Source organism: Silene latifolia, chromosome Y (genome assembly GCF_048544455.1).
Source record: "Silene latifolia isolate original U9 population chromosome Y, ASM4854445v1, whole genome shotgun sequence".
Lineage (NCBI taxonomy): Eukaryota > Viridiplantae > Streptophyta > Magnoliopsida > Caryophyllales > Caryophyllaceae > Silene > Silene latifolia.
In genome coordinates this window covers 472152912-472172125 of record NC_133538.1, presented here as the reverse complement: position 1 = coordinate 472172125, position 19214 = coordinate 472152912, and the positions used below count along the sequence as shown (strand labels likewise).

General features: G+C 34.6%; 1 long non-coding RNA gene across 1 annotated transcript; it reads left to right on the top strand.

The window, feature by feature from the left end:
- The first annotated feature begins 5039 nt into the window (after positions 1-5039).
- Positions 5040-8664, top strand: LOC141627224 (uncharacterized). Its single transcript, XR_012536787.1, has 5 exons — positions 5040-5251; positions 6308-6374; positions 6587-6667; positions 7532-7630; positions 8547-8664. It is a non-coding gene; the product is annotated as an uncharacterized LOC141627224 (long non-coding RNA).
- Positions 8665-19214: the final 10550 nt, after the last annotated feature.

Genomic DNA, 19214 nt, shown 5'->3' with positions numbered 1-19214 from the left:
TGTCTTGACATGGCACGAGCTATTTGAACGGTTTCCAATTTTTCCACAATAACATGGTGGCGACTCCACAAATGCAGGATTATTCAACCTTTCACCGATTTCAATGCCTCACAAATCGGTAACGGCCCATGACGTGCTTTGGCAAACCAAGGTTCCGTGTGAGAAGTGTCTCCGCCTCAAAACCACAACGCGCGGGTGGCCCATATCCACAAGTCTACCTTTGTCTCCTTTACCAAAAGCCACTTAAGGTCAACAGGTCGGTCAACGGGTGCCTAATAGGGCGGGTATTACAAGAGGTTATGGGAAATATGTTCAACCTGTGGTTGGTTGACCCTTATTTTATTAGTTTTTTCAGGTATAGGAAACAAGGAAAGGCATGAGTGAGGTTGATGCAACAAAATGGAATAAGAATAATGTATCATAATAAGAAAATCTTATCAATAAGACTTGTTGCTAGATAATTGGTTGTACTGAAAAATAATGTAAGTCTTGTATTTTTCTGTATGGGGAAATACAGCGGTAACGTTTTGTAATTTCCGCTGCAATTAATAAAATATACCATTTTGTACTCCTGTTGTTTACAGGGCGTTACGTATTCGTCCTTTGATCTTAAAGGTGCAAAGAGCTCATTAGAAGCGATAGTTGGACCGTCAAGATAGAGCACTCTTATAGGGAGGCAAATCGAGCAAGTGATTGGCTCACTAATCAAGGAGTTTTTCCTCTACTGAGATATTGGTGTTTGATGCTCCTCCCCCGATCTTCGAGTCATTATACGAGAGGACGTTCAAGGGGTTGCGATCCCTCATTATATAGCTTCTTTGTCCGTTTAATTTCAGGGTTCGTCACCTCTACTATACCAAAAAACAATATCAGCTTTAAAATTTCAGCTACCTTATCATTTACCTTTTCAGGTTTTAGTTAGCTTTTCAATTTTTCAGATGTCTTATTAGGTTTCAGCTACCTTTTCAGTTAGTTTTACCAAACAGAGCCTTAATGGATCTGAGCGGAACTTAATGAGTTGGTCTTCCTTCTTGACAGGTCATTTTGGTTTGAAACAATAAGACGAGATTTTGAAACCATTTGACATCCAAATGTTACCATTTCTGGAAAATAAATTACCATAAGCTATAACACTGGCTGGACTATTGTGGTTACATTTGGCCATATAATGGTAACAAAATCTCTTCCTTGGAAAATATGTTACCATAAGCTATAACACTGGCTGGACCATTGTGGTTACATTTGGCCATATAATGGTAATAAAATCTCTTCCTTATTATTTCAGACAAAAATAACCCATTTGAAACAAGAATTTGTGGAACTTAATAGATCTAAAATGAATTAAATTGAACTGAACTACATTTTTAAGAATTGAATTAAATATCCAAACGAAAAGGGCCTTAATTACAATTGCAATAACACCTCTTTATGTACATATTCTTTTCCACAATCCGTCTTATTATAGACGGTCACTATCAATTTACTTTCATTTTAGGAGAGGACCACTATCCATCTATAACTATAGACGAATAGTGGCTGTCTATAATAAAAATTTGGGTCTTTTCTAACCTAGTATGACTTTTGATCATGTTTCTTGTTTAATGATAAAGAGAGACAAAAAAACAACTCATAAGCAACTATGCCACGGCTCGACTTTTTACTGGACGATCATTGTAATAATATTTAATTGTCGAAAACAGACATAAATTTGGATGATTCTGAGGGTAATGATGGAATGGGCATAAAGCTAAAACTAGCGTGACATACTTAATTATTTGATTAAGTTAAAGGGTTAATGATACAATGGACACAAATACTCATTATATATGGGAGATATGCATCTATAGTTATAAACGGGTTAAATATTCACATACTTTAATCATAAGACAAACAACAAGTTGTATGATAGAGCTAAAAAATATCACCACTTTAAGTATATTTGACCCATTTTTTTTACTTTTGGATATATTCATGTAATTCGTCTATAGTGCGACTAATTGTACAATGAAAGAGGTTTAATCTCCCAAGTCAAAAAGACAAAGTTTAAAGCTGGGTAAAGCAGAAAGAGGATATCACTATTACTAAATTGTTTTGTTTTTGAGCCACTTTCACCGATTTTCAAGTAATTAGTCTCTTTTTACAATCGGCTGATCAACTTTTTTTTACTCTTTGTGCGTCCATTTTACAATTGCCTTATCTTTTCTAAAACCCTTATAAATGTCTAAAGTTGTGAAAATTGGGGGCTTATGAATAGTAGGGCAGTAAACTTCGTGCTGCTCACGTGAGATATAGTGTATGCACTGTTGCTCTCTCTGTATTCTACTTCTATTATTCCTGCTCTCTTGCTTCTCTTCGTCTATCCTCCTCCTTCTTTCCTAGATCTGGTTAGTTTCTACTCTTTCATTCTCCTTTTCTTCATCTTTAATCATCTCTCATCATTTTATTGCACACTCATCTCCTATTTTTTTTCATCTACTGCTTTCAATCACTTAATTAGGGTTTTGATGTATTTTTCGTTTGGGTACAATTTTTAGATATTGTGTTTGTTGAAGCTGGTTGATTGATTACTTGAATCTGGATGTTCTCAAACTTTCGTGGATCATTTCAATGGTGGATTTCAAAAGTTCTGGTAATTTTATTTATTATTGTTTGTTAGCATGAATTTATTGGCTTTACGATTCCATTTTTTAGGTGATCGACCTCTGGCTTGTTACTCATACTACTTGTCCACTATGTCGTCTTTCCCTTGTCAATTCATCTAAAGATTCACCAGATTCACATCCCGATAGTCCTTCCGATAATGACAGCAGAGTTGACAGTGTCCATAGTATTGACGGTTTACTAAATTCTGATAATCCTTCAGATAATGGGAGCGGAGTTGAGAGTGTCCATAGTGTCGACGATGTACATAATCCCGATAACCATCCTCCTGGTGATGGCAGCGGAGTTGACCGTGTCCATAGTATTGACTGTGTACATCTACAAAGCAGGCTCCAGGTTTCGTGACACTTGATTTAGTTTTTGTAGCGGAGAAATCAGGGATGTCACAGTGTCTTGTAGTGAAGAAGATAGCTAGAGTTTAGTGATCCTATGCGACAAAATCACGAAATAGATCGGATGTCCAATGGTTGTAGGTGAGGTTACTAGATTCTCCCAATCCCACTGTATAACATCATGTTGTTGCAAGTTGTAACATGTAGGAAGGTTTAATGCTCTCATGTCAAGTGTAATTTAATGCCAAAATTTCACCCCGTAAACTCCAAAGTTCAGTGCTACTGCTATCCTATACTGTCCAGAGTTTCCAAATTTCAATGAAGCACTTTCAGGTTTTCAATGCCGAATATGATAATTTCCCAACCACCTTTATTTCTTTTTTTTCTTTTTTCGAAGGAGTCTTATTAATTGTTGTTTTTTGAAATTTTAAGGATTTATATCCGTTGCACCTCAACTATCCACTGCAATCTCCACCAATGAAACTTTTACTTTATCACCCTTTCAAAGATAACGTTCTTCGGAGACAGAACACCCTTTCATGCTTCTTAGCTATAATGCGGTTTAAAAAGCCTTAGACTTTGGGTTTGTGGTATATGTCTGAGCTATACGGTAATTGCAGTTATAGGCATGTCTAAAACAGGGGATATTTTCCGTATAAACTAATTGTCTTTGTTGTCTAATTGATGTAAGTGAGAGTGGATTTTTAGCTTGACCCAGTCATAGGGAGTAGTTGAGGAATACGTTGCTGGGTAGCTTCTTATTGGTTGGTGTCTTGCCTTGTGAGACCCCTAATATCGGCAACTATATTTTAGCCGAGCAACTGTTGGGAGCTTAACTTTGGGTAGCTATGCAGTACATGATCATAATGTCGTAGGTACATAAGAAAGTGCCCATCTTCCTTGACACCTTGTCAAACATTGCGAAACTTTAGTTGAAAACTTGAAGATGCGACAATGGTAAGATGAGAGTGTATTTGTGTTTATTTTTCTCCCTTGTAGTTATTTATTTGTTTTTTATTTTAATCAATTTTTCTATCTCATAGAGTACTTATACTGTGAGTTTGTCTCAGGTTGTGTATTGACCCTGATCAAAGCCAGTCCATTATATTGCCGAGATATGTATCAGAAATAGAGGTTTGACTTTCAGATTTTAAGGCCCTTTTGACCTACGGGTCATCTTTCCTTCCATTTTCGGTGCATACAGAAAGACAACTAAATCAACTTGCAAATTCTGTTAATTCTGAGATTAGGAAAGAAAATATTAAAATCAATGGATCATATATTAATCTAAGCATGTGCACAACTGTTGCCCAATGATTCTAGTGGGTTGTGTCTTGTGTTTGTGATTGAGATGTATTTTTGCACTATGGCCTTTCCAATGCCCTTAGTTGTTTGTGTTGTGGTGTACTAATTTAGATTGGCATATTGATAATCTAAGCGTCTGCACACCAGTTGTTCAGTAATTTCAATTGGTTGTGTCTTGTGTTCGTAATTAAGATGTGTTTGTGCATTCTGCCCTTTCCAATACCCTTAGTTGTTTGTGTTGTGGTATGCTAATATTTATAACATGCGTTACTAAGTGGTGTCAACCCCCCGTGTTCGGTTTGTTGTGTGATCAAGAACCTCTATAATTGGAGACACCCAGAATGTGACATTAGATATCAGGGGATCTGATTGGGCTGCTGAAACTAACTACGAAGAATCGGCTAGGAACCTAGATATACTTCATATAATCATTACTTATATAATTATAATCGCCTAGGAACCTAGGTAATGTTGTCGTATTTGACTCAGGTTTTGATCAGTTCAGAAGCAGAGCTATATAACAACATACTGTGTAACAGTCTTTCGGTCTTTGTTATCATTAGAAAGAGCATGCTATGTCTTAGACTTTGATTATTCTGTTGAGATTGGAGCATCTTTACAGAAACTGGGGTACCAATTGGGTAGATATACTCCGACCACATATTATGTTGTGAATGTGAAGTTGGCTATGGAGTGAGATCATTGTAGGGTAGTGCCCTTGTTACAAAAGCAAGCAAAAAAAACAAATTGTGGAGTATTTTATCGGCTATAGTTGGAGTACTATTTTTAGGAGTTCAATTTTCTATCGTATTGACAATGCTGAAGCGGTTAGAGTCTAGATATTGCCTAATGTTATGGACATTCAGGTGCTCAATTTCAGGGAGAGACGGCTGTGATAAAATTTGATGAAGAGAGTGATATGTCCGAAAAATGACAAAAAAGGAGCGACTTAGGTATGTGTCAGCTTGATCACATTAACATAGCCTGTTATTACTCTTGCATTTGTTTACTAAATCAAAATTCATGTTGCATAACTCTCCATCTAAGCAAGATGATAGTAAGAATGGAATGCGCTTGGTTTGGTTTAATATGAATTCAATAATGCGCTTTCTTGGTTTGGCGCGAAAGACTTATATTAAGATATAGGAATCGGAGCTTGATAACGCTCCTCGTGTTGATTTATATTATATACGATATTTTTCTTTGCATCAAATAGAAACAACTACAAAAGCAGTTGTTGAATCACATTTTAATTAGAATCATCTTATAAAAAAAGAAAAAAAAAATTATTTTTTATTTTACTTTATTTATAATTAGAGGCGGGGAGATCCTTTGTACCTTTTCTCTTTTGTATTAAGTGTTTGTACGTTTGGGTTGCTCATATAGTATGTAGCTACATTGGTATAGACAATTAGATGGTACCAAATTACATAGGCATTTCTTAACATTATCATATGTGGTGCATTTTAAAGATTTTGAAATAAATCAAGTATGCTTGTCTGACTATCTCTAAGATAGTTCGCTGTGTATAGGTGTGAAATCTAGCTCCTTTTGTCTTTATTTTCAAATGTACAATTTAATGGATTAAGAGTTTCAATTTGTAAGTGCCAGGTTATATACTACTCTACTCATTACTATGGAACACGAGCTGATACAAAATCTTAAAAATATATTACGAGCTCACCCTTTTTGGTTTGAGTCGGTCTTTCATTTGGTTCTTATATAGATGTTGTATAATTGAGTCACTATCGGATACTTGGGGATTGAGGGAGAGAGGCAGTCAGCGGTGAAGAAAATAATTAATTGTAAAAAGGAGAAAAAAAATTAGGTTAGGTTATGATGTTATGATGAGTGATTGAAGGAAGAAACGAGGGAGAAGAAAAAAGGTTAGGATCTGTTATTATAAAGGATATTGAATTTGAATTTTTTTCATCTTTATTTATTATTTAATTTCCTTTTCATGTGCTCTTTAAGATATTTCTTATATTTGGGTTTTTGTTATGGGTAAGGTGAATGTTCTTGAAGACGAAGAGAATTGGACTCCAGTTTAGGCTCAATGACAAAACAGTCGATTAGGTATTCCTCTATTCAATGACAATATATGCATCTCTGTTATATTGTCACATTTGTGGAATGAATTGTACCAATACTTTCTTCTCAGAAATATTATTATCTATCTACTTTGAAGTTTGAATGTTTAGTACTATGTTTTTTTCACATACTAATTTCGCCATCTATCTACTTTGAATTTCATCTTAATTGTTGTCTTCTTTTACTAAATTCTCCAGCTTTTGCTGCGCTGGAAATTGTTGATTCTACCCTTGTGGTTCCCTTTCGGTTCCAATTCGGCAAACCCAGCCCTTTCTCAGGTATTGCCCCTCCCTTGTTCCTTGTTCTAGACGATACCATCCTATTTAACTAACATGAAATTAAACTCCCTTTAAATCATGTGCGACAACCCTTTCAATCACGTGCAGCAATTTCTGGTACGTAATCAGTATTGATTTGATCTAATGGTAATAGCCTCGGTGCTAATAAATTGATCTCAGGTTATTGAGGGGTTTTGGGTGATTAGTAATTATCTGCAGCTGTATTAAGGGTAAGGATAGTCAATTAAATCAATGAATTCATCTCGATTTTCCTTGTATTGCTTCTAATTACAACAATGGATTGTGAATGCTGTAGTATCAAAAATAAAACAAAAGAAAGTAGTGACAAACAATGGTGATATGTATTATGAAGCAGAAGAATTTGCGGTATGAATTGTGTGCCTAGCATATGTGTTTTTGTTTTAGTTTATGCATTAGTTTACAGGACACTAAGGTACTTGTCGTACTGTCCAGTTTCAAATCCAATGTCATGAGAACTAGTCAATGATTTTATCAACTGAGCTTGTTGACACCACAACCAGCCAACCACTACTCTTTAGATTTGGCAATGAATAACTCCATTTTGGATGGTCTAAGTTTTTTTTATTCTATTTTTGAAACTGAGATTATATGAAGCACCAACGGCTTTCATATCAAACGTTTTGGTTCTTTGTATATACATCCTGTCTTCCGTTGTTTAATAGTTAACTATTATGAATACTATACCTGTTGCATATCTTTGCCGAGGAAGGCAATCCGACGAGAGGTTTAACATATTAATCTACTCTTATATTTAAGATTTCAGGATGAGTTTCTTCTGCTTCCCCTTTGTCAATTTTTAATGTTCACTCTTTTGGCTTGCAGTTCCGACGATGATGGTGATGAAGGAGTCTGGGGCTGGTGGCGGCAGGATTGACACTGATCATGGAGATACCAGAATTAGAGGAAGCAAAGTTAAATCAGGTGATAGTATTATTTTCATGTCTGATTAGGGTTGGTGCTGGTGGTTAAGACTCTTCATGACGCTCTTTTCCTTGGCATATCCCCTTTTCTCTTCTCTGGTATGGTATATTGGTTCAGTATTAATTGTGTGTTTCGTTTTCAAGCTAATGTTATTCAACTGTGTTTGTCTGGACATCAGTATTAATCCCCTTTTTCTCTTCTCTCGTATGATATTTTTATCTCTAAAAAAGAGTAGTCTAAATAAACATTTAGATAGGTACTTTTATGCCTGGACAGCAGTATTCTGTTGTTAGTGGCCAACCACCACAAATTGCTCTGTTATGTGCCTCTCTTATTCTATATATTCCTAGAGTATCCAAATTCATGGTATGTGCATAACAGATTGAGAGGTGAAAAGGAAGGAGGGTGATCGGTGGGAGGGAGAGAAAGAGAGAGGGATACGTTAGGAAGGAGAACTATACAACTAACTGTATAGGGTATACCTATCACATCATCACGGAATCACAGGTGATGGGGAGGGGAAGGGAGAAGAGGAGAAGGGGAGAGGGATAAAGAGAGGAAGGTAGGGAGGGAAGGAAGAGAGTATTTGCTTAGTTTAACTCAGATTTAGAGAAGTGGAGAGGGTTGTAGGGAAGGAGGGGGGAGGGGGGGAGGGAGACTCCCTGTTTAGTTTTGTTCAGATTGAAATAGAATGGAGAGGGATAGGGTGGCGGTGGGAGTGAGAGGAAGGAGGGATAGAGTTTGTGCATTGTTTTGATCGGATTGTCTTTGCATGATGAATCTGTTAGGATATTTGTCGTACTCAGTTTTTCCCTGCTTTTCTCAACATCCTCCCCATTAAAATCATTCTTCTGGTACTCCATCTCAATCTTACGTGTCTCCGTACTGATGGTGACTTTACCGTTTACCTATGCAGGGAAGTGAGGGAACTGTTCTTATATGTTGCCATTGCCTTGTGGTCTGGGCTCATCATTGGATTTGTGAGGAAATGCTACAATAGCAATGAATACGGGTATTAATATGAAAAATAGAACAATAGTTTATTCAATTTCTGACAAGTGTCTTGCAAGACTGAAGCCACACCAAATATTATTTTCGGGTTGGCTTTGGACTACAAATCTGTTGTTATCCCCAACTTTGCGATTGCTGTTAGTATTTCCGTGAGATGTAGCTTTACTGCTATGTATGGTTGTTGATGCAGCTCTTGGTATGTGGAGCACCATAGCCGAGATAATGAAGATGGTTTTAGACTGGTGATTGAGTTCAGTTACATCAGGACTGGTGGTGTTCATAGATAATGAAGATGCATAGGGAGAAGAAGACGAGGACCGGAGAGTGAAGGATGATGCATTTCATTTTATGGAATTAGGTTATCATAGTGAGAATGGCAGAAGTCGCTACTTTTTAGCTATAACTATTGTCTTATACATTTGACTTTTTTGAAAATTGCTTGTTATAACTTTCTTTCATTTATCCTATTTTAATGGCACTTTTGTAAAACACTTTCAAAAGTAAACAATCAAGTCGGTCGTTAATTACAAGCAGCGATGGCGAAATGTTACAATTTATACTATGTAGGTTTCATGATGTATAAGCTGATACTATTCTTTGTGATGGTAGTACATTGGGTATGTATACTTTAATGTTGGGGTTTAAGAGTTGGTCAAATACGACAGTCAATGTATACGTTCAATATATAATGTGGGTCAAATAACCTAGAATGCTCATAGAATGTACCGTGAATTTTAGCTAATTATCTAATAATGTTTTTGCTATACAAAGCTGTAGTTATTATTAACAATTGTTACCTTAAAAGGTGTACGTGACCAGATACTATTTGCAGTTCATGGCAAAGCTAAATATTTTCAGAAGAGACGAATATGGTCCTTGGAGCTAAAGATGCTCAATTCTATTGTTTCTTGGTGCACCAAATAATTTGATAGAGAGCACAAATGACAATTCTATCATTAAATATTTGAAGACAGTGCAATAGATTAAGAAACTAAAACGTCAAATTAAGGCAACTACGTTGAACATTACACGTAAAAAAAAGGTTTCTACACTAGAACAAAACGCAATTACATCTACATTCATTCGGTAATTCGCTGCAATAACAAATAGAAACGCGTCTTGGATCTCCGCGCGCAACGAGCGCGGAGAGACAACTAGTGAAAAAAAAATCACGAGTGATACTAATATTTCACTTTACTAGGTTAAAATCCGTGAAATTTACGAGTCTGCTTTAGAATTTTAGATGCATATGGTTAATAACAACAAAGATATACAGATTAATGATTTACGGAGCTATTATTTTCGAATTATTAACTGCACATGAGTTATATCGTGTTCATTAGTGTGATCCAGACTTATAATAAAATTAATATATATTTAATAACCCATTGCGCCATTTTTAAAATATGTAAAATAATCGTACAATAAAATTCGTGTATTACAAATTGTTAGAAGACTCGGTAAATAAAAATAAATACAAAAAGTTCGGTTAAAAACATAAATTTGATTATATAGTTATTCTCGTAGAATTGTTTTCAGAACTTATTAGCTATATTTTCTGGAGGATATCGTCAAATAAAATAAAAATCAAATTAAAAAAAAAAGTAAAATTATCGTAAAAAATATAGTCAAATGGAATTCTATATGGAATATTCAATATGAGATGACTATTTCATTTCTTATTTACTTCCGTCAAATTAGCAATCAACATTTATTTACTTCTTTTAAACCATCGTGAAAAAAAAAATATATAGTCAAGGAATTGTATATCGAATATTCAATGTGAAATGATTCACAATTCAATGATTCAGGATCTTACTTTCCGTTGAATTAGGATTAGTTTGAATTAGGAATCATCCTTTTATTTTATTTTTATTTATTTTTTTTAGAATTTGCTAATGGTGCTCCTTAACCGTCACGTAGGACTATGCTAATTAATTAGAATGCCAAGTCGGCGAATTTGGCCTCTGCATTAAAGAAATATATGATATATGATTAGAAAATATGTAGCGGTTCGATAAAGTATTAGACATAAATATCTATCTTATTTAGGGGTGATAATGTGGTGGGATTGTTCGTAAGCAGCTCGGGATCGGCTCGTTCAAAGCTTGGTCAAGGTGCGGCTCGTGTCCTTTATGAGTCAAGCTCGACTCAAAACCTCAATATATTTTTAGTACTATATTTTATTTTTTACAATTTTTTTTAAAAGACTTTATTTTACATTTAGTTTAGGAAAATAAAATAATTTAATAAATGAAAAAATTGAGTTTCAGGACTTGTTCTAACACCCCCTTCTTACCCGGCCAAGGTAATGGGAGAATGTTACCATCTCGGTTTCCCGAGGCGGTGAAATCGGAGTTGTAATTAAGAAATAATTAAATATAAATAAAGTATTTAGTGAATTACATAACCATAAATGAATAAATGTGAACTATACAACTTGATTACCATGTATGTCATCTAACAACTATCCATGTACTCGACTCCTCGTCCAAGGCTTCTCCCGTCTCCCACGTAATGCCAAAACAACATCTAAAAGACAGCTTCCCATTGAAGGAAAAGTAGATCTATATACTTAACATACTCATATATATTTTAATTTAATTTGTCATAAAATTAACTAATGATCTTATGCATGCAAACAAATAAACAAAATAAGGAAGAAACATCCATTCTTACATTGGATTTTCGGTTCAAATGGGCACAAGAGAGATCACCTTTCTCTCTTTTTCTTGAGCTTTCCTTTTGGATGAACAAAGACCCAAGTTTAGGATCTCTCCCAAGGATTTATACCCAAAGCTTACTCTTAATAAAATTAATACTATGAATACTAGATAATATTAATTTTTGTATGAAAATTGACCCAAAATAATTTGGTTTTTAATCTCCCAAAAACCGGTTGAGAGAGGAGAGGAGAGGAAGTATTTTTATCTTTCTTAAATTCTTAATTTTTTATGAATGAATAATTGTGGTGACAACAACATTATGTATTGTTTTATCAAAAATATAAGGCAAAAACCCTTGCCTTTCTTTGTCAAGAAAACCGGGTAGGAGGAGGGTAGGGGAGCCAATGCATGCCTTTGTTTGTCTTCACAATGCAAACTAGGGTTGCATGGCTAGGCTATTAGTGAATGATTATGTTTTCCACTAATTTAAACAAACACAATATTAGCCTAAACCTCCTCCTTATTTCGGCACCTCCATAAAATGGAACCCATTTTATTTTTGTCAAATTTGTCAATATGTCACATGTCATATGTAACATAAATTTGTTATGTATTTTTAACATATTAAAAATCAACGCATTAATAAAAATACGTCATATACAAAAATCGACTTAGTAATTCATAATTACTTGTACCAAAATATTTTACCAATTTACAAATCACAATAAATTGTATTTATAACAATTCATTCAATTTCAATTGTTTCTTTAAACAATAATTTCATCTGAGTAATGATACAATTCAATTACTCAGACCGTATCTCATTTAATCAAATTTCAATGAGATACGTAAATTTTACTTCCAAAATCGTCCGTCAATTTTTCAAGTAATTTAATTAACTCGTAACGTTATACGATTAATTAAATGATCAATTAAGAGTGTTGCCCTATAGGTATGACCTAGGGGGTCAATCGATCACCACCGTCGCACGACAAGTAATGTCAAACTCTAGTCACCAATTATTACCGATATATGTTGACCAGTTGACATAAAAATTACCTCCCCAATTGTATTCTTTATAATGAGACTTAAACATGTGATCATCATGATCAACAGTCGTGATCGCATTATTGTCGGAGGACACATATTCCAACAATCTCCCACTTGTCCTCGACAAGTGTGCGTCACCAATTCTCTTGTCCTATTACTATCTCCCACTCAATGCAAGGTGTCTTTCAGGTTGTACTTGCAAGTGATCATATCGAGAGTGGTTTCCTCGATCTGGAGAATAACTGATTGACCGGATTTATCCACCATGGATATATTCCGAGCGTGGCCACGCATTTCCAGTTCATTATTCCTCGAGTGGCCCTGAGATATTCTTATAACCCTGACTAGGAATGGACAATTCCTATCGCACTCATTCCCTTCGACTAGCCACAACCATCATAACCCAAAATATGCCCATTTGACCCCATTTACGAAGGTCGTAGTAACACAAATCAAAGTTAATCTGAAACTGTGCCATCTTAGGCGAATAGTCTTTAGTCAAAAGAATCGACTCATTTGAATACTATAGCATCTATCGCCACGACCAGGCTATATATATTTGCCAGAACTCTATAAGCGGTCATTAGGCCCGACAAAATGTTCCTAACAGTCTGCCTATGTGATCGACTAGTCATCTCACATGACTCTATGGCACTTGAAATTGCCATCAATCGCATCACACTCTAGTCACTTCGAGACGTCACCTCATGTAAGTAACTATGGGCAAATACTATGTTAATCCATGTTCACTTTAACGGGGTTCAATTGTCTCTACAACCCGTTTGGATATAACAATGTATAAGGTGAGTTAATAATAACTCAAACGACAAATGTCTACATCACACTCGGGTAGTCAATACCATATTACAACCTTGTGATGCAAATCGTAAGTGTATAAACACTTGTTGATTGCAATAGAAGTTTAACATGTCATGTGTCCATGTGTTCAAACTTCTTATAATCGCATTTTCCTTTACATTCATGTTCTCTCTCATAGCATGAATCTTACCAAGTACACATCAAGGTTCCCGACCTCGGTTTTGGTTCTTTATCTTGAAATAACTTCCTTATCGATTATCACATAACGAACGAATTCGTGGTGAATGATATAACTTGTACTGATCAAGTACTCCATCCACACACAATGCACTAGGTACATGTTTTGTAGAGTCTTGCAACAATTTGTCAAGATTATTAGCCTAGCACTTCTTACAAGTCCTAGCATAGTTAGGAAAGATTAGTTTTGAGTAACTTCTTATTCAACTAAGTATCTTTCCAATAACCTCTTATTTCTCTTTTTGATTTGAAAAGTTTAGGATTTTCATAAATCTTTACGTGTGTGTTCGAACTCTCTATAATATGTGCAACCTCTTAACACATAATAGAGTATTCGGTCAAACACCGAAATCGCTCATCGGATTCTACTCGAGAATTCATGACGTTTCTATTATGGCTTACCAATGAATTATCATGCTCTTATGCATATGATTCACCATTGGACATGTGCATGATTATTCTAATGGTGGAAACATTAGTTACTAATAATCATGAGATCAACCGTTCATAGGTTCAATGAATGACCATGACTGCTAATGGCAATTCCATTTTGATCTACATGAATAACCTATGTATATGTTGATACGATGTGTATCTCTTAATACTAATCCAATATTTCTTGATGTAATTGGATTCATCATAGTCCAAATTCATCCAGAATTGAAAACTCAAATACTTCTTTGTGAAAGAAGATATTAGCTCGTCATTCTTCAATGAGTGATGAGTTGTAAACATTCAAAGGATGAAGGCTCCCACTAAATTCCATGTCTTCACATGAAAATTTCTAATGCTCCCACTTAATTCCACATGTTTCGAAATTGATTACTCAATTGAACATATTTCAAAATTTGGAATGTATGTTGCTTTGCAAAGTTATTAAGATGAAACCATATATGTTCCCATCATATCCTTTCAAAATTCCTATTTCGAAGAGGTCTCATTTTAACCTTATGGAAAGAGATTTTAAATCTCCAACACACTCATGTCATAATGATGTGTGGCAATGTCATTTATTAAATATGAGTAATACCTAATACACATCCTTCAAAATATCCATTTTAGAAGGAGGTTTTAACCAATTCACTTTCATAATGAGGTCAAGTAATGACATCTGCGTGGTTTAAAACTTTGGCTATTGAAGATATCGGTATATCAATCCTTGCAAGCTCTAGTCATAAATATCGCTTATTACTAGGATGTTACATTGATTCATTTAGGCTCTTAAGTAAATCTCAAGGTTGAAACTATTGGTCATAATTTTCATAAACTTAGTCAAAACTCTTGTTAAGACTTTACATTAGTCATTTTGTTCCAAAACTTTCTTTTGGTCTCCTCGTGTAGTTATCATAAGAATATGCTCTTATGATTACTTCACTTGGTCTCTTTAGTCATATAGGACGTACTTGAGACCATAGATCTCATCTATTTGGTATACTATGTGAATAGATATACCCTTCATTCAAATCATTCTACCTTGCGTAGATCTCATTTACACAAGTACATAAATTTATCTTGTCTTGTGGGTTGTGTCCTCATTTTTCTCCCACTCTGTCTTTAGAATAAATACACTAGAGATTCAAAGATAGCATATGAGACACAAATAATGATGTTGAAGTTATAAGGAGAACTATCTCATAGATTGACTAATAGTTATAGATTTCGTAAGTGTACTTGGTGATTGACATTCCTTTAAGAGAGTTCATAGACTAAAAATTGCTTTATAAATGATCATACACATGCCTTAAGCATGTGGACATATAATGAAACCCGTCATTATATTTGTCTATTAGATCACTTTAAGTTCTATGTTTCTAAGACTAAGCATTTAAACATGAATTTTAGAACAAAAGGATAAAATGATAAAACGGGTGACTTGGGTTGCAAACCAAGTCACCATTATCCAAAATACAACCCATTATCCAAAATACCTTTCCATGTCGAACACGGAAACTTAAGGTTCTAAAATTCAAAACATGAATAAAATAAGACAATAAAAAGCGAAACTCCATGAAAGCTATTCCTAGCTTCTTGGTGGTATCTTATGCTTGCTTTTCCTTTCCCTTGTCTTTGCTTGGTGGAGGCCCTATTTACAATAAAAAGGGAGATACATTATCACAACTTTGTATCATAATGCCATAGTTGAATTAGAAACATAAAAGAAAGGATAGTCATTTACCTACTGGAGTAATCTTTCCAGCCTTAATATCACCAAGGTATTTGGAACAATTTCTTTTCCAATGTCCAATACCATTACAATAATGGCATTTATCAAGAGGACCCTTCTTGATTTTTGAAGTGCTAGCTTCACAAGTCCTAGCTTTGGTGAATGTGGGAGCTTGCTTCTTACCCTTCCTCCCATTCTTCTTGAACTTCCCCTTACTCTTAGTGCTTATGTTAAGCACATCCTTGGGTGGGTTCACATTTAACCCCATGTCCCTTTCGGCTTGCACAAGTAACTTGTGCAATTCTTCAAGAGACACATCCTTGTCTTGCATGTTAAAATTCACCCGGAATTGAACATATGCTTTGACTTTGGACAAGGAGTGTAGAATCCTATCTACAACAAGTTCTTTGGGGATTTCAACCTTTTGAATCTTCAAGGTCTCGACAAGCTCCATAAGCTTGAGCACATGAGGGCTAACCTTTTGGCCCTCTTTGAAGTCGAGATCAAAGAATGCCGCGGCCGCCTCATATTGGACGATCCGCGGAGTTTGTGAAAACATTGTCACAAGCTTGGAGTAAATCTCATTAGCATTGCCCATTTTAATGGCTCTCCTTTGGAGGTCTGCCTCCATCGCAAATATCAAGACATTTTTCATTGCGGCGGACTCCTTTTGGTAAGCCTCATATGCTTCCCTAGTGGCGGCGGTCGACCTAGTAGTAGGTTCGGGTGGAGAGGCCTCGGTAAGGTAACGAAGCTTGTCGTCACCTTGGGCGGCCAATTTGAGTTGGGCATCCCAATCGGAGAAATTTGACCCATTCTTTTCAAGTTTACATCGATCCATGAAGGATCGGAGCCATGATGAACTAGCGAGAGGCGTGGCGTTAGGGGTTGGTATTGCCATTTGTTATGAGAAAAAGAAGTGGTTTACAAAACAAGATAGAAGGAGTAAAACAAATGTCGTTTTAATAATAATACTCGTAAAAATGTATGATTTAAACAAGTTTTATGCATTTTTCTAGTGACCTCTACCCAACTAGATAAATGATTCCAAGACCCAAATTCATATCGACTTAGGCACGGTATGGCCGATGAAACCTTTATCAATATAACTCGGTGGATTAACGTTTTAATCGATTCTACTTTTAGAACTCTTGGTCGATAAAATTACTCTAATAATTATCTATAGCCCAAAACACATCCGACAAGGGCACGGTATGGCCGATGAAACCCTTATCGAAAAACTTTTGTTGAGTTCAATCCAAATTTCGAATAAATGTGTCCATGATCCAAATCCACATCAATTTAGGCACGGTATGGCCGATGAAACCCTCATTAACATGAACTCGGTGGATTAACATTAATCACCCACTTCCCCTACGTAACAAGGTTTGTACCCCGGTAGGGCCGAGTGCACTCCCTCGCGAAATAGGTTTTCATGGTTTCTACTATTTGGTAAGGCTATGTCTCAATTAATTGTTTTAGCGAGAGGTCATGTCAATTTATTATCTATCACGTTTTAAGTGAACTAAAGCGGTGAACTACGATAATTCTAATTGACACGGTCGATAAACTCGATGAGATGAGGATGCATGTTTTAGTTATGGCGATTTAGCGATGCATGTGACATATAAATAAAATGCAAACATAAAATAAATCCTAGTATGGCCTTCCTAAAATAGAAAAACTATTTAACTATTACATATTCGGAAACCAACTACATTGGTCCCTTGAACTTCGGTTGTGGCACGCGTCTCGAGGTAACACCGTCTTTATGTATCGCCATCTTGAAGAAATCCGTCTTTGGGAACTCCGAGATAAATTAAATTACATAGCAAATTACATAATTTCCTATTATACATTTGTAACTAAAATAAAATAAATCTATTAAATTAAAAAACGGTGATACGAGATCACAATAAATTACAACCGAATCGATATTCCCATACATTTCGGGAAATACCAATTGAAATCTACGGCCATACTAAGTAAAAATTACATAATTCAAAAATTACATAAATTAAAATTATGACAATCATAAAGAAAATGCAGCATTATAATATGTATGAACATGCCCAATTTTATGCTAAATCGCCTTTAATTAGCCAATATCGTATATTACTCGGTTTTTACGGATTTGCGTGATTTCAACATTTTATAATCACAAAAATTACATAAATTCATATTTATGCATAAGTTAATTACCCTAACATCTTAGGACTCAAAATTTAGTCTTCACTAATTATTTGACCATAATTAACTCATATTTATAAAATTTGTTCATTAATGGACTTAAAATTACAAAAATAAGCTATAAACTTCAAATAAATCACAAAATTTCAAATAAATTCAAAATTTGAAATTTAAACTCATGAACATTCTGGAAAAAATACCATGACACTCATAATGTTCAAAACCTTAGGTTAAAAATTTCGAATTTTTCCGGAAAAACAATGTTGCGGTTTATCGGTTTTAACCAAAATAATCATAAAAACATGTGAAAAATTATATACATTAACTTTTCAATTTTAGATCTGAAAAAGATAATAAAATGCAACATTGGACGTTTTTCCTTAGTCATAGATTATGTTTTATTAATTTTTTTTTACTAATAATGTCACTATTTATGCTATTTTTCTTCAAAAATCCATAAATCATGCAAAAAGACTTCACTATAGCCTATTATTTTACACACATCTTGTAAAATTGCATGTAACAATATACTAAATTTCTATGATCAGATTCGAAATTTATCTCATATTAACCTATTTTTCACCTAAATCCGAATTTAATAATGAAAAATCCATTTTTCGAGCATAATAAGTCCAAAAATTATGAAAATTTACAGGTTATCTCAAAATAATATATGTAACAACATATCCAAAAATCACTGGAAAATTCGAAGCATAGCTAATTTTAGACCGAAAATGACATTTTTACTCGTAAAATCATATTTAAATGCCATTATAGTATAATATGAACAATAAAAATCCGTAAATTTAACCAAAATATCCTTAAACATTTTAGGACCAGAAATTTTAACATGCATGAATTAATTTCGTGATATATCATAATAACACAAATTATACAAGTTTTATATGTTAATCTTTATAACTCGGAAAAACTTTTAACCGATTTGCATGCAAACAACCATGGCTCTGATACCGATTGAAGGAAAAGTAGATCTATATACTTAAGATACTCATATATGTTTTAATTTAATTTGTCATAAAATTAACTAATGATCTTATGCATGCAAACAAATAAACAAAATAAGGAAGAAACATCCATTCTTACATTGGATTTTCGGTTCAAATGGGCACAAGATAGATCACCTTTCTCTCTTGTTCTTGAGCTTTCCTTTTGGATGAACAAAGACCCAAGTGTAGGATCTCTCCCAAGGATTTATACCCAAAGCTTACTCTTAATAAAATTAATACTATGAATACTAGATAATATTAATTTTTGTATGAAAATTGACCAAAAATAATTTGGTTTTTAATCTCCCAAAAACCGGTTGAGAGAGGAGAGGAGAGGAAGTATTTTTATCTTTCTAAAATTCTTAATTTTTGATGAATGAATAATTGTGGTGACAACAACAACATTATGTATTGTTTTATCAAAAATATAAGGCAAAAAC